This window comes from Myotis brandtii, unplaced genomic scaffold (assembly GCF_000412655.1).
Source record: "Myotis brandtii unplaced genomic scaffold, ASM41265v1 scaffold1135, whole genome shotgun sequence".
In the NCBI taxonomy this organism is placed as follows: Eukaryota; Metazoa; Chordata; class Mammalia; order Chiroptera; family Vespertilionidae; genus Myotis; species Myotis brandtii.
In genome coordinates this window covers 182,590-196,582 of record NW_005353910.1, presented here as the reverse complement: position 1 = coordinate 196,582, position 13,993 = coordinate 182,590, and positions in this window count along the sequence as shown.

Sequence of the window (13,993 nt, the reverse complement as noted above, 5' to 3'; positions counted from 1 at the left end):
ATATATAAAAATAAAAATGAAATAAAAGAAATAGAAATCTAAATAGTGTCCTCTAAAACACAGAAATAAACTAAAGGAAGCAATCAGAATTCTGGGGAATGTGGCCAGCTCTGGAGATAAAAGATATTATTACTAAGTTGGAAGAGTAAAAGGTATGAGAGGTGAGGAGAAGGCAAGTACTGGTGGAAAACTACTTGAAGGATGCATAAAATTCCCTAGGGAATAACAGAGGAAAAGAAACTTCTGATAAATAGAATAACATGAGAAAACAGAATTTCCTTTAAGAAAATAAAGACTTATTAAAGAAAACAAAAAACACCTAGTACTGTCCAGCCTGTGTGGCTTGGTGATTGAGCATTGACCCATACACCAAGAGGGCGCAGGTGGGGCACATGCTTGGGTTGTGGGCTCAATCCCCAGCGGGGGGCATGCAAGAGGCAGCTGATCGATGTTTCTCTCTCATTGATGTTTCTATGTCTCCCTCTCCTTTCCTCTTTCTTTAAAAAAAAAATTAATAAACACACACAAAATTTTTTTAAACCCTAGTACTATATACTATTTTTGCATTTTAAAATTTTCAAAAAAATTAAGCAAACACTATTAGAAGAGTGGGGATTAAATATTTTTTAAGTGGAATATTTTAAAATTTTCTTTGATTTTTTTCAAAGTGATATTACAGACTGGAAGGAAGCTTTCTTTAACATTTATAGGGCATGGGGAAACAGTACACCTGGAGGTCACATATCATATGGGAAAATATCCTCCTACAGTGAACTAGAAGGCCAGGTAGAATCTTAGAATTATCTAATTGTTGGGAAGGTGGCAATGCATGAAGAACTGGCCCTGGTCCCTCAATAGCAGCCCATCCCTCTATCCCACCCCTAATTCCATTGACCTAATACAAAAAAAAAAAAGCTACACTCTGAAGGATCCATTTATAGGTAATTAGAGGAAGTAAAGAGTATAACCGATGGTGGGTCAGGATTAAAGCTTCCAAGATAAAATTGTGACTGAAATTCAAGAAGTTTTCCTGAGAAGTGGAAATGGTTTGCAAGTTGCCAAGGAAAGCTGGCAGCTGAAGGATGAAGCAGAACTAATTATAGGATGCAGATACCAACGCCAGCTAAGAAGAAAATTTGATAAAGAACTAACCAAGAGAAGGAAAAGGCACCAGCTCACCTCAGCTACAATTCAGGCATGTCAGAGCTGAAATAGTGTCAGACTGAAAGAACTTCTTTGTCTAAACTATGTTTATTTAGAAAATAACTAGCAGGCTCAATATTATAGGTATATAGGTTTGGAGTGGAGATGCAGCATATGATTGTCATAATAGTCTATACTTCTGTTTTCCATGGTCACAGTGTACCATGCCTACCAAATCCAACTAATAATGAATATAAACAGGTCTCACTTGGGTCCTATTCTATTGAGATTTGGGGGTGTGAGGTTTTCAAATAATTTCATTGTAAAATGATCTTGATGAATAAACTTTAAGGACAGCAATATTCTATTATATACTTTTATATGTTCATCTTAATCATAAAGATTTTTTTAAAGCATATAAAAAAGGATAAAATAATAATAAATCTAATTTACCAAAAAGGACCCAAAGTAACTACTGCTAAAATTTTGGTCTTATGTGTGAATGTGTAAGTCTATAGACATGTGTATATAATATACATATATATGTAAGAGGTGATTAAATGACAAATGACTACATTTAGAAAATATTATTGTATGCCTTGAAAACTCAAAAAAATAAATCTCATTAGTAATAAAAATTTTTTAAAGAATAAGAAACTACTTTTTATTTAACAAATTAGAAATAATTAACAATTAATGACAATATTCAATGTTGATAAAGGTTTAAGGATATGGACATTGTTAGAAGTGTAATTGTTTTAATGTTTTGTAGCATAATATGGCTATATAAGTCAAAGCTTTTAAGATAGCTTTTACTGTGATCTAGGAATATATAAAAAGGATATGACATGAATATATACAAAATTTTATGAATAAGTATGTTCACTAAAGGAGTATTTCAATAATTATTGTAAACATAATTTTCAAACTAATTAAATACATGATGATGTGGCTATATGATATAATAAGATACCACTATTGAAAATCATCAAGTAGAGTATGATATAATTATGGAGTGAAATGTTCATGAAATGTCTTGCATTTTGAAGGTTCTAAAACTGGTGGGTGTTGCATCAAATTTTTTAGGACATATTGAAATATTTTTTTAAATTGAGAAAGTTTTATATTTGGAAAAGTTTTCATACTTTCTAAAGATGCACCAAGGTCACAATTGTTTCTTAAGTGCATGTAAGGGTTCAAATAAACTCTTTTAGCTTGATTAAATTAATTGAACATTTTGATAGAAATCAAATTTCTAATATGAAGGTCCTTGATTGGGGTATATCTTGGCTTTATGTAATAAGTTACCAACTAAATATCAGTGCTTTTATTTCCCTGAAATTAATGTTTTTCAACCTTGATGACCTGAACGTTTATCCCAAGGTTGCCAGAATCCATACAATCGAAGAATTGCCAAAAAAGTGAATAAATAATATATGGCATGCATATATTCCATAGTTATAAATGTACTGAGATTCTACTGAAATTAATAAAACAGAAATTAATTTAAGAGTAATTGAAGTTAAGAAATTTAAAAAAAAAAGAGTAATTGAATTCTTAGTGGTGATTTATCATTATACATTTTTCCATCAAAAAGATAAAGTCCAGCTTTTAGTAATTTGGGAAAGTTACAATTTTATTTGAAACTACCCTTTAAGGATTAAAAAAAGAGAAACCATCTATTTAACACCCTAGTCTTGTATCTGGGTCTACTCTTTTCTTCGTGTATCAGTTTTGATATAGTTGGTTGAGCCTGTTTAGAATACTTTCATCTTGGTGGCAGAATCATGGAAAACACAAAAAAAGATTTGCTGTATGGGGTTTCCATCCTTGTTCACATAAACTATACCTCCCATTAAAAGGTATATTCTATTTCCCCACACTTTGAATCTGAGTTGGAGTTGCAACTCACATTGACCAACAGAATTTAGTGGAATTGACCCTTTGAGACTTCCAAGCCCAGGCCTTAAGAGTTGTTAGGTCTTCTTTTGCTCAGGGAGAACCCAGACACAATATAAGATGTTGAGGTTGCACATGTGAATTGAGAGAGAGGCTACATGGGGAAGAATTAAGGCTCAGATATATATGAGAGCCCAGCTGACACTGTAAGAAGAGAGGGAAGCCCAGTCACCCCTGCTACCCCCAGTCATTCAGGCCATCCCAGCTGAGAAGACAGGCATGTGAGTGAGGCAATCTTGAACATTCCAGCTGAGCTGAGTGCCTTGCTGAATGGAACTGAAGGAGGACCTATGTACCACCATGTGGAAGAGATGAATTATTTCATGAGGATGTCCAAATTTCTGACCAGCAGAGGAAAAAAATGATTATCATTTAAGCCACTAAGCTTTGACCTGCTAATTAGGCAGCCTAATTAACTAAAGGTCTCTCCTAGTGTGCAATAAGAAACATAAGTAGTAACTACTAAACTAGTTCTAAACTAGGTAACTAGCTTACCTAGTTACCTGGTGTGGCTCAGTGGTTGAGCGTCCACCCAGGAACCAAGAGATGTGAGGTTCAATTCCCTGTCAGGATACATGCCAGGGTTGCCGGCTCGATCCCCAGTAGGGGATGTGCAGGAGGCAGTGGATCAATGATGTTTCTCTCTCATTGAGGTCTCTATCACTCTATCCCTTTCCCTTCCCCTGTCTCTCTAAAAATCAATAAAAACATATTAAAAATAATCTAAATAACTAGCATCCATAAACATAATTCAGTATATAGGATTGACAATTAAAGTGCCCTTTCAAAGGCAGATTTTCTTTACATGGACATGAATTGACATTTTCTATATGTGTTATTGGTATATATGCTATTTCTTATAACAGGATTCTGCCCATAAATTAATACCTAATACGTTATATGCTATTTCTTGTAACATTTTACTTATATTGATACTAGAGGCCTGGTGCACAACATTCGTGCACTGGGGGATGGTCCCTTAGCCCAACCTGTGCCCTCTCAGAGTCTGGGACCCCTCGGGGGATGTCTGCCTGGGGGAATGGGCCTAAGCCGGCAGGCAGACATCCCCCGAGGGGTCCTTAGCACTGCTGTGGAGGGGAGAGGATCCCGCCACCACCACCATGCTCGCCAGCCATGAGCCCAGTTTCTGGCTGAGCAGTGCTCCCACTGTGGGAGCACACTGACCACCAGGGGGGCAGCTCCTGCATTGAGCATCTGCCCCCTGGTGGTCAGTGCACATCATAGCAACCAGTCATTCTGCCATTTGGTCTATTTGCATATTAGCCTTTTATTATATAGGATTGTCATGTTCATTAATAAAACATAAAATGTGTTTTATGGTTTATTATATTCTATTCTCTGTACAGGAATAGGGTAATTTGATTAACAAACTAAAGGGACATTCGAATCTAATTAAAATTAATAGCAGACTGGATATAAAAGGTCCCTGAGAAAGAAGTTTGGATTGGATAAAGAATCCTAGCTGCCCCAATGACGTGAGGTGGTAGGCAAGCCAATTACTCCTCTGAGGCTCTGACTCCCCTTCTTTAAACAGAGGAGGAGAGACCTATTGATAACTAAATTCTCATCTAATCAAACATTAGTCTGAACTTAAAGTACTAAGGCTCAAATTTTAGATTGAACACTTATTATAATTTATCTCTTAAATGTGTTCCATAACATAATGAATTATTATGTAGTTTTTAGATTTCTAAAGGCTAATTTGTATGATGACATAGGATAGCAACTGGAGAGAAGACTGTCATGACTAAGATTAGGTGAGTAATATTAATTCTTTTTACTTAGAAATTAATCCTAAAACTTAAAAATGAGCCAAAGTTATATGGGCAACCCATTTTATAGGCCATCAAAACTCTTCTTTATTGATAGGAGTATTTCAATGCAACCCAGACAGAATGGTTTTTTAAAATTACAGTAAGTATTTCAAAAATATAGAAGTTAAGCTTGGAAAATATAGGAAAGAATGGTTAAGATGATGAAGTACTGCCCTGACCGGTTTGACTTAGTGGATAGAGCGTCGGCCTGCGGACTCAGGGGTCCCAGGTTCGATTTCGGTCAAGGACATGTACCTTGGTTGCAGGCATATACCAAGTGGGGAGTGTGCAGGAGGCAGCTGATGGATGTTTCTCTCCCATTGATGTTTCTAACTCTCTATTCCTCTCCCTTTCTCTCTGTAAAGAATCAATAAAATATATTGAAAAAAAGAAAGATGATGAAGTACTCGAACCCATGCTGTTATATGAAATCATTGAAATATATACTCTGAAAAAGAGATAGAAGGAAGACTTGTAGTAAAGAGGATGGATTAATCCTTGTGGCCTTAGGAGAACAAGAATGGATGGATGGGTGGAATTAAGAGAGACAAATTTGACTCTCTTATAGATTAATTTAAGACATCTGTTATAAAGGTTCAATCAAGCAGAGATCATATAATCACTGGAGATAAATTCTTCCAAGTAAATTCAAGAACTAGTTTCATTTTCTGGTTATTCTAAGATTTCAGGTGACTGGTTCATATGCCTCAAGATACTTCTGATTTTAGAAAGAAGTTTGGATATAGATTGCTCCTCTTGGGCCTAGGTCAGTGGGAGGGGCAAAGACTCAAGGCCACACTCTGGGGATAATTAATATTGCAAATCTCTCCAGGGACAGTAGAACCAACTCCTAGGCAAACAGTCCCATTACAGGTCTGAAGCATTCCCAAGGTTAGCCAGCCTTCAAAGACAAACACATTTCTCTAAATGCTCCTGCACCAAAATTACATCAATGTGTTCTTTAATTCTTGTATTTTAAAACCCATGATTTTCTTGTGGTGAGTGCCTCAGAGCCATTGGAGACCTCGAGGATGAAGATGTGCCAAAGCCAATTGTGGCCCGGGCACATGTGCCAGCTGGATGGTCATGCTTGACTTTGGGTTTTTTATTTTCCTTCTTCTTGCAGCTTTGAGTAAAGGACCCTTTCTTGGCTTTATTGGGTCACTAATACTGGACTCTGGACTAAAGTCATCTTTAGAACTCGGCTGTCATAGGTGCCCCTGAGGGAAAGTAAAATTTATTTTCTTTTCTAAGGGATTTGACTAAAACCATTTTCCACCTCAGAGCCTCTGTTAAGGAATTCAGAGCTCCCTTTCAGATCCTTCACAGTTCTAAAAAGGAATAAAAGCTTTTCTTTGCATACTTCATAGCTTGGATATATGTCCTTATTAATGCTATGGGCTCCTGCCATGTCCCTGTGCTTGCCATGTCTGGATAAACTGCTGATGCACTGAAACACAAGTTCTAATAACACATTATAATGAAACGACTAGTGTCAAAGTTTTTGTTAGCATTCTGGCTTTCCAACTGGAATTTTAGTTTCTTTGGCTTTCCTATATTCCTTGTCAAACAATACAGAGATAAGTGCTGAAGGTTTTAGCTCTGTAAAATTTTTCCACTTCACCTAGAATTATAGAACTTAAGAAAGGAAAGACCATCCTTTGAAGTCACATATTTCAAACCCTCCAATTAATAATTGAGGAGATAATTGCCCTAAGATGTTGAGTGATTGAGCATAGAAGGCAAGTATCTTTATTCCTTGCCCAGGGCTCTTCTAACCACACCCTGCTTATTCATAAGACATGCTTTCAGCCTCCACAGAGTTCCTAAAAGGCTGCGTGTGATTAGTGTCTGACTCCTATACTAGGGAAGTCTCTTACTGTACAAAGAGCCACAAAATCAGATTTATTGATTGAACTAGACACCAAATATAGTGTTATATATTAAAAAGTCAAATATACATAAGCTTCTTTCCCTTCTAAAACCCCAAATGGAAAAAACACCAATAAAACAAAATTATGGTATATCCTTGGCATGTAAGACAAGAAAAACAATTGTTTACAGCATCTTTAAATTAGGAAAAAGAATACTAGAAATATCCTGAGTAAAGGTAGTATGATAGCTTTAACTATAAGATTCAAGGTTCATTTTATATGTGGATTTTAGATATCAGTTTTGCATGCAGACACGTTAACTCTGGATATCGGTTGTATAGGGTTTTTTGGTTTTGTTTTCTGAACATTCTACATCATATAAATTGTTTTTTTCATATTCAAGTCTTTACGTAATAATATTTTTATTAGTTTTCTTTCAACTTATAGATACTGATCATTGCCTCAAATCATTTTTATGGCAAAAGTTTAAGTGTTGATGGGGATTTTCAGCTGTTTATCGTAGGACATCAAAAGGTATGATTAAAGAAATTTGAATTTCTTATCTTTGGGTACCAACTCAATGTAACACACATTTATTTAGTGCCTCTTTATAATGTGCTATCAATATCTAGGGCTGATTAAGTTTATGCATAAGAAAAATGATGCAGTAAGACGTATGCAGAACAAGGTACATGTGCACATGGTCTGAGAAATGCAGAAGGGGGTTCAAGATTTGTGAGAGGCATCATGTGTCAGTGGGAGACAATACTGTGATGATGAATCTGGAAAGTGAGGGAAAGGCTTGGATTGTATTCTACTCTGTGAACCCTCCTGCCTATCTTTAGTCATTTTAAAAATTGAGATGATTTTAATATGAATACTTTAAAGGAGTTTTAGGAGAAAATACACTCTGGAGTAGATAGCCTGGTTTCAAACCTTAGCTTCTCTACTTACTTCATATGGAACTTTAAACAATTGCTTCATCTTTCCATGCCTCAGGTTAGATATTTGTTAAATGGGTATAATAATATAATAGTCTTAATTTAGTTCTTATGGAGTATAAATGAATTAAGGAGTGTAATGTACTTATACTGAGTAAGTGCTCAATACATTTGGCTATTATTATTACATTTGGCATTAAAAACCCATAATTTATATTTTATTTTAGTGAAAATTTGTCTTATTTCTGGAAACATATTTCTTAATGTGAAATACTTGTTTGGTTTTAATACTATCCTCTCTTGTGACTTAAGTATCACTTTAAATAAATTTAGATCTTTAGAGATAAGGTTGTATTCTGAAAAAGAGGAGAAGGACCAGCTTGATTAGGTCAGAAACTTGGCTCTACTAAATTCTAAGCATTTGACAATAAGAAAATAATTTAAATGTAAATAATTTAAATTATCAGAGAATCATTTTATCGGCTTTAAAACAGGGATAATAATTGTTGTCCTGATTATCATTTTATGCCAATATTAATGTTATAGTTTTATAAAGTTGACTATCACCGAATGGGACTAGAAAAGTAAGTAGGAAATCAACAAGGCAAGGTCTTGCAGATGGTGTTAAGGATTCTGGTTTTTACCATACAAGCAATGGAAAGCTCTTTGGAGATATTTAATGGGAGAGAGAAATTATTAAATATTAATTTTTAAAAGATCTAGCTGACAGCAATCTATAAAATGTATTGGAGGAAAGTAAGAGTGGGTGGAGAAAGCTATGTCAGAGTCTATTAAATGTAAACAATAGCAATAGCTTAGTTTGAGTTATGGTCACTAAAAATGGAGAGAGATGAATGTATTGAGACCTACCTTGGAGATAACGTTAACTGGTCAAGCTAGTTTGGGAGGAAAGGGGATGGAAGGAGTCAAAGATGAAAAGCAGGTTTTGCCTTAATCATCTGGGTAGAAGGCATTGAGCAGCACTGAATAAAGAGTAAATATTGTTGGAGGGAGAGGAAGATCATGAGTTGTTTTTAAAAATCTATTGAGTCTGAGGTGCCTCTGAAATACCTAAATGTAGATGTGAAGTAGACAGTTGCATAGATGGCCTGGAACCTAAAAGAGAGGTGTGGGTTAATGGTATAGATTTGGTGCCCATTAGAAAACAGGTGTTCCCGGACGCCAAAGGAGTGCGACAGGTGACATTGTTCTCTAGCTGGAGGATGTAGAGAAGAGGAAGGGTGAGGACAGATCCTGGGGAAATTTTTATAGTTTAATAAAGGAAGATAAGCCATCATATAAGACTAAGGTGAAATAGCCAGAGGAAAAAAAGAAAATTAGAAGTTTGTAAGGTTTAGAAGCCAAAGGAACAGAATGTTTTCAGGCGGAGAAATTGATTAACCATTTTGAAGATGACTTAGTTCTCTAATAAGCTAATGAGGGAAACATTTCTCCTGGATTTGAAGTATGTGCATATATATTTAATTTTAATAAAAACAGGTTTGTGTTGCACATATAGTTTTATAATTTTTTTCATTAAGCTATGTGTCATTAGTGTTTTTCACTAAATATCTATCTACATCATAACTTTTAATCCTCCATAAAGCAATACCTATCTGTCCAGCCCCAGATATGACAAAACAGTCAAGGGACATATTCTAGCCTATAATTCCAAGCTGAAAGAGAGACGCTCTCAAAGCACTGACTAGACGTGTGATTTGGGGTATGTCTCTTCTAAGTCAGAGTGTTGAAAGGATTGGATTAGTGGATCTGTAAAATCTCTTATAGCTCTATAATTTCTGTTCTGTTCTATTTTATTCTCTTCTATTTTAAAACACTAACTGGTAACATCCTAGTAAATTCACTCTGTGGTAAATGTATCATCTGATTATACTTAGAAGAAAACTGGGACAGGGAACATTAAGTGGCTAACACTGATTTATTGGGAGAGTGAGAGCCAGGGCTGGGAACAGAACCCCAAATGCCTCGCTCCAGTATGCGGAGTTCTCTGCTACTCAGCAGAACCACGATAGTCCCCCCGCCCTGCCACTCTGAAATACTGACTTACCCAATTTGAACCTCCGAGGTTTTTGAGGTTTCAACATCACTAACCTTTATGGGCAAAAGCCTGCTTTCCAATCCCAGTGTGGCTTCCCCTGGACATCCCCTTTCCAGGCCAGGATTCCAGCTCAGCATTTGCAATAAACCTCTGCACTCTGGATCCAGGACTCGTATCTTGCCTTGTTGTCAGATCCCATTTTTATCTTTAGTGACTGTTCTGTTGGATCACTTTACTGAAGCTGATTCCAATATTATATTCATTTTGACTTTTCTTTTGCAGACAGTTTTTTGTCACAGTGTAATTTGTTTGGGGGTAGATTGGAGTCAGTGATTATAGACTACCGTTATATTAGTCAGTGCAAACCTTGGCATTTACAGCTGTTTCTCTTTTGTGGTACATTTTTAAAGTTGAGTTTTATTAAAAATTTCATGAATATACAATATTCATGCATGGTCAACAATAAAGAAAGGGAAAATACTTTATGGAATCCATAAGCAAAATGTGAACTCAAATTAGGAAATCAAATGTCAGTTGTCCTGATTAGCATTTTATACCAATATTAAGAATGAAAGGATGTCAGGGGTCTACACTGAATGAATCCAATTGGTTAAAAACAGGTCTCACTTGATGCTAGACCATCTTTTTTTCATAAAGCACATCAGGGTAGATATTTCATAATCTCCCTGGGTTATGGAAGTAACGTAAATATATCTGAAAAAGTTTCATGTCTTTAGGATATGTTCTCTTTTTGGTATACAGGTAATATATGCTAATAAATAAGCTGGCAGTTTTGTGCTGAGTTGTCAGCAAATTTTTAAAGTTGCTTAAAAATCAGGTAGTAAAATATACTCTCAATAAGTCCTTATAATGTTTGATGCTGGGTATTCAAGAAGCCTTTTAGGAATGGTAAACATTTCACCTTTTAAAAATGAAGTAAGCCAATATTTATTTTTCTCAGGGGAAATTTTTTACTATTTTTTTTTCTTAAATAATAATTATTCAAATGCTCTGACTTCTGAGCAGAATCCCAATCTAATGCTCAAACCTACACTTTCTGGACATATTTATTTGAAGACTTCTAGTCACTTCACACTAAGATGATCTGAACCCAAATTTGATTTCCTCCTCTCACAAACATGTTACTTCTCAGTTTTCCATCATGGTCAATGACATCTCCATTATTTTATATGTGTAAAATTTTATATGATTTTGACTACTCATAAGACTCAAAACATTTACCATAACTTCACTTTAAATGAGTTACAGAGTCACACAAATTTCTTCTTAGAGAGAGGTAGAGACAGAGAAAAGAGAAAAGAGAGGTCATTTGCCCATAATTTATACCACATACTTAAAAGTGGGATATCCCTAGGTCAGCATCTGGTAATTTTCAAATATCAATACTTTTTGTAACATTTATAACATAATAAGGTGTTTTGCTCATTATTTATCTTTTCAAGAGTTTTGACCTACTTATTATCATAGTAAACATTTTATGTCATAGCCCTAGCCGGGTGGCTCAGTTAGTTGGAGCATCGTTCCATACACTGAAAGGTTGTGGGTTTTCCTCTCACATCAATGTTTCTCTCTCTCTCTCCCCTCTCTAAAATTGATAAAAAAAATATATCCTATGCCACAAAGCCCACTGAAATTATTCAGATTAACCAACTCTAAACCTGTTTAACCTGCCTTGCCTGCTCCTTTCCATGGAAACCACAATAAAGCCTCTTGTCCACAATTTTCCTTTTTTCTCAGCCTCCTGACCCAACCTGGTGCACATGCCCATCTCCCTCTGTCTGAGTAGTATGGTGTGTTCTTTCTATTAGCATCTGTAAGTATGACAAACTGTCTTTTCAATGCCAGCTGTCTTGGTTAGCCTTGCCATATTTAAGTAATAATAAAACAATATGATACTGATGTACATACGTGCATCCTCTGGCTTAATTCTTATATCAAAACTCTGAGGAAAGTGAAAACAAATATTCTCCATATTCGACAGATAAAGAAAAAGGAGCTTATGGAGATGAAGTAACTTTCCCAAAGGTATTCAACAGATAGATAAGTGGTAAGAATCCAAGAACTAAACTCAGAGCTATATAAAATTAAACTTCATGTCCATTATTTAGGTGACATGAGTGGGATTTGCCCGAAATTGTATCGGTGCTCTTTTAGTTTAGGAGTTAAAGGACACATGAGCTCTCAATGACATTTATGTAATGGCATCAAAGTTTAAAGATATTCCTCCAAAATTTTGCCATTTCCACTCTTTTTATGCTTTGTTTCTGGAATCACTGTGTTTTTTTTTCTTCCTATCTGCAAGGTTAGTTTTATAGAAAGTTGGGTGAGGATTCTAGTGCTCTTCATAATTCCTACGAGTCAGTTACTTACTTTTAAAATGTGGTTAGTATGCCTGTGTTAGAATATACATGCATAACTAAATTAATTTCCCACTTCTTTAGTCTCCTCAGTGAGAAGCCAAGAAAGGGATTTTGCATACTAATCTAATCCATATCTTGATGTTCCTAGCTGTAAGGATTTAGACTAATTGTGGTCCAAAATCAGAGGTCTGTGTTGGATCCAAATCTTCTCCTGTCTTCATTATTTTAAAGCTAAACCCAGACTTTATGTTATTTCACCTCTATATCTGTCTAAACCATAATTTGGATATTTGGTGGTGGGCACACAGTGCAATTTACAGATCTTGTAACATAGAAACCTACACCTGAAACCTATATGATCATGCCAACCAATGTCACCTCAAAAATTTAATTAAAAATAAAATAATGAATAGTATAGATAAAGCAAATGAGGTAAATACTTAAAGAATTATGTGCTAGCATAAAGTTCCAAATAGTATTTTAATGTTTCCTTTCCAAAGATTAGGGAAGAAGGAAATTTAATCTAGGATTCACAGTTGGTGAATTACAATCCAGTTCCTCTGCCCCAATATGAAGGACAGTATTGTTTTTAAATTGTGCCCATTGTATTTATTTTTAATATATTTTATCTTCATTGTTGACATTATTACAGATGTCCTCCATATCCCCCCTCTTTGCCCACCTTCACCCAGACCCCACCCTCCCCTGCTTCTGGCCCTCACCACACTATTGTCTGTCCATGGGCTATACATATATGTCCTTTGGCTAATCTCTTCTCCTTTCATCCCATCTGCCCTACCCACCTCCCCTCTGATATCTATTAGTCTGTATCCATGCCTCTGGTTCTATTATGTTCTTCAGTTTATTTTTGTTCATTAGATTACATATAAGTGAGATCATATGGTATTTGTCTTTTGCCCATTTAAAATTTTTGTTAGCTTTAAAAAAAGCTGGTGTATAATTCCCAAGGTTTGATTTTCTATTCTAGTCAGGAAAATGTGAACTATGGAGAAAAAGTAATAACCCAATCAATTCCATACATTTTTGTTATTTATAAACAATATTTAGCTTTAGCATGTAGTAGGAGCATGTAACAAATAATAGTATTAGTATCACAGTATTATTATACAATGCATGCCATTTAAATGACTTTCAACTATTCAAATGATATTAAAATATTAGCTGAAATATGTCATTGTTATGGAGTAAATAGATTAAGTAAAGTAGTGTTTTCTCCTTTAAACTAATTTCTGTTTTAGAGCACTTCTCCAACTTTAAGAAGTAAAAATTTTCTCCTATGTCTTATATTCTATAATTATTTAATTCTAGTATCTTTAGAGGATTTCTGAAGGTTTTCACAAACAAACCAATAATATTTTTTTTGCAGAATTTGGTGAGAATTGTACAGAGAAATACACAGTAAATAATCCTCAGATTCCCCCTTTAGGCTTTTGTAACAAAGGACCTTAAATTCCTATTGTTCTAACCTCATTTTGGAGACGAAGCAGAGTTAAAGGGATATTGAAGCACCTCAGGCCACATGAAGAGTTAATTAGTATCATTTAAATGTTCTGTTTAGTACAGTTCTCCCAGATGTATATAAGGGATGTATGAGATATAGATATAAGTTTACTGGGCAGACAATGAAATATAATAGAATAAGGCTTTCCAGGAAGAAGCGATATATTAAAAACAAACAAACAAAAACCTACATGACTAGATTATTTACATGTTCTTGGATGAATAGTTTTACTTAAACACCAGGCCATACAGGAAAGCAGAAAATAATCATTTATAAAAC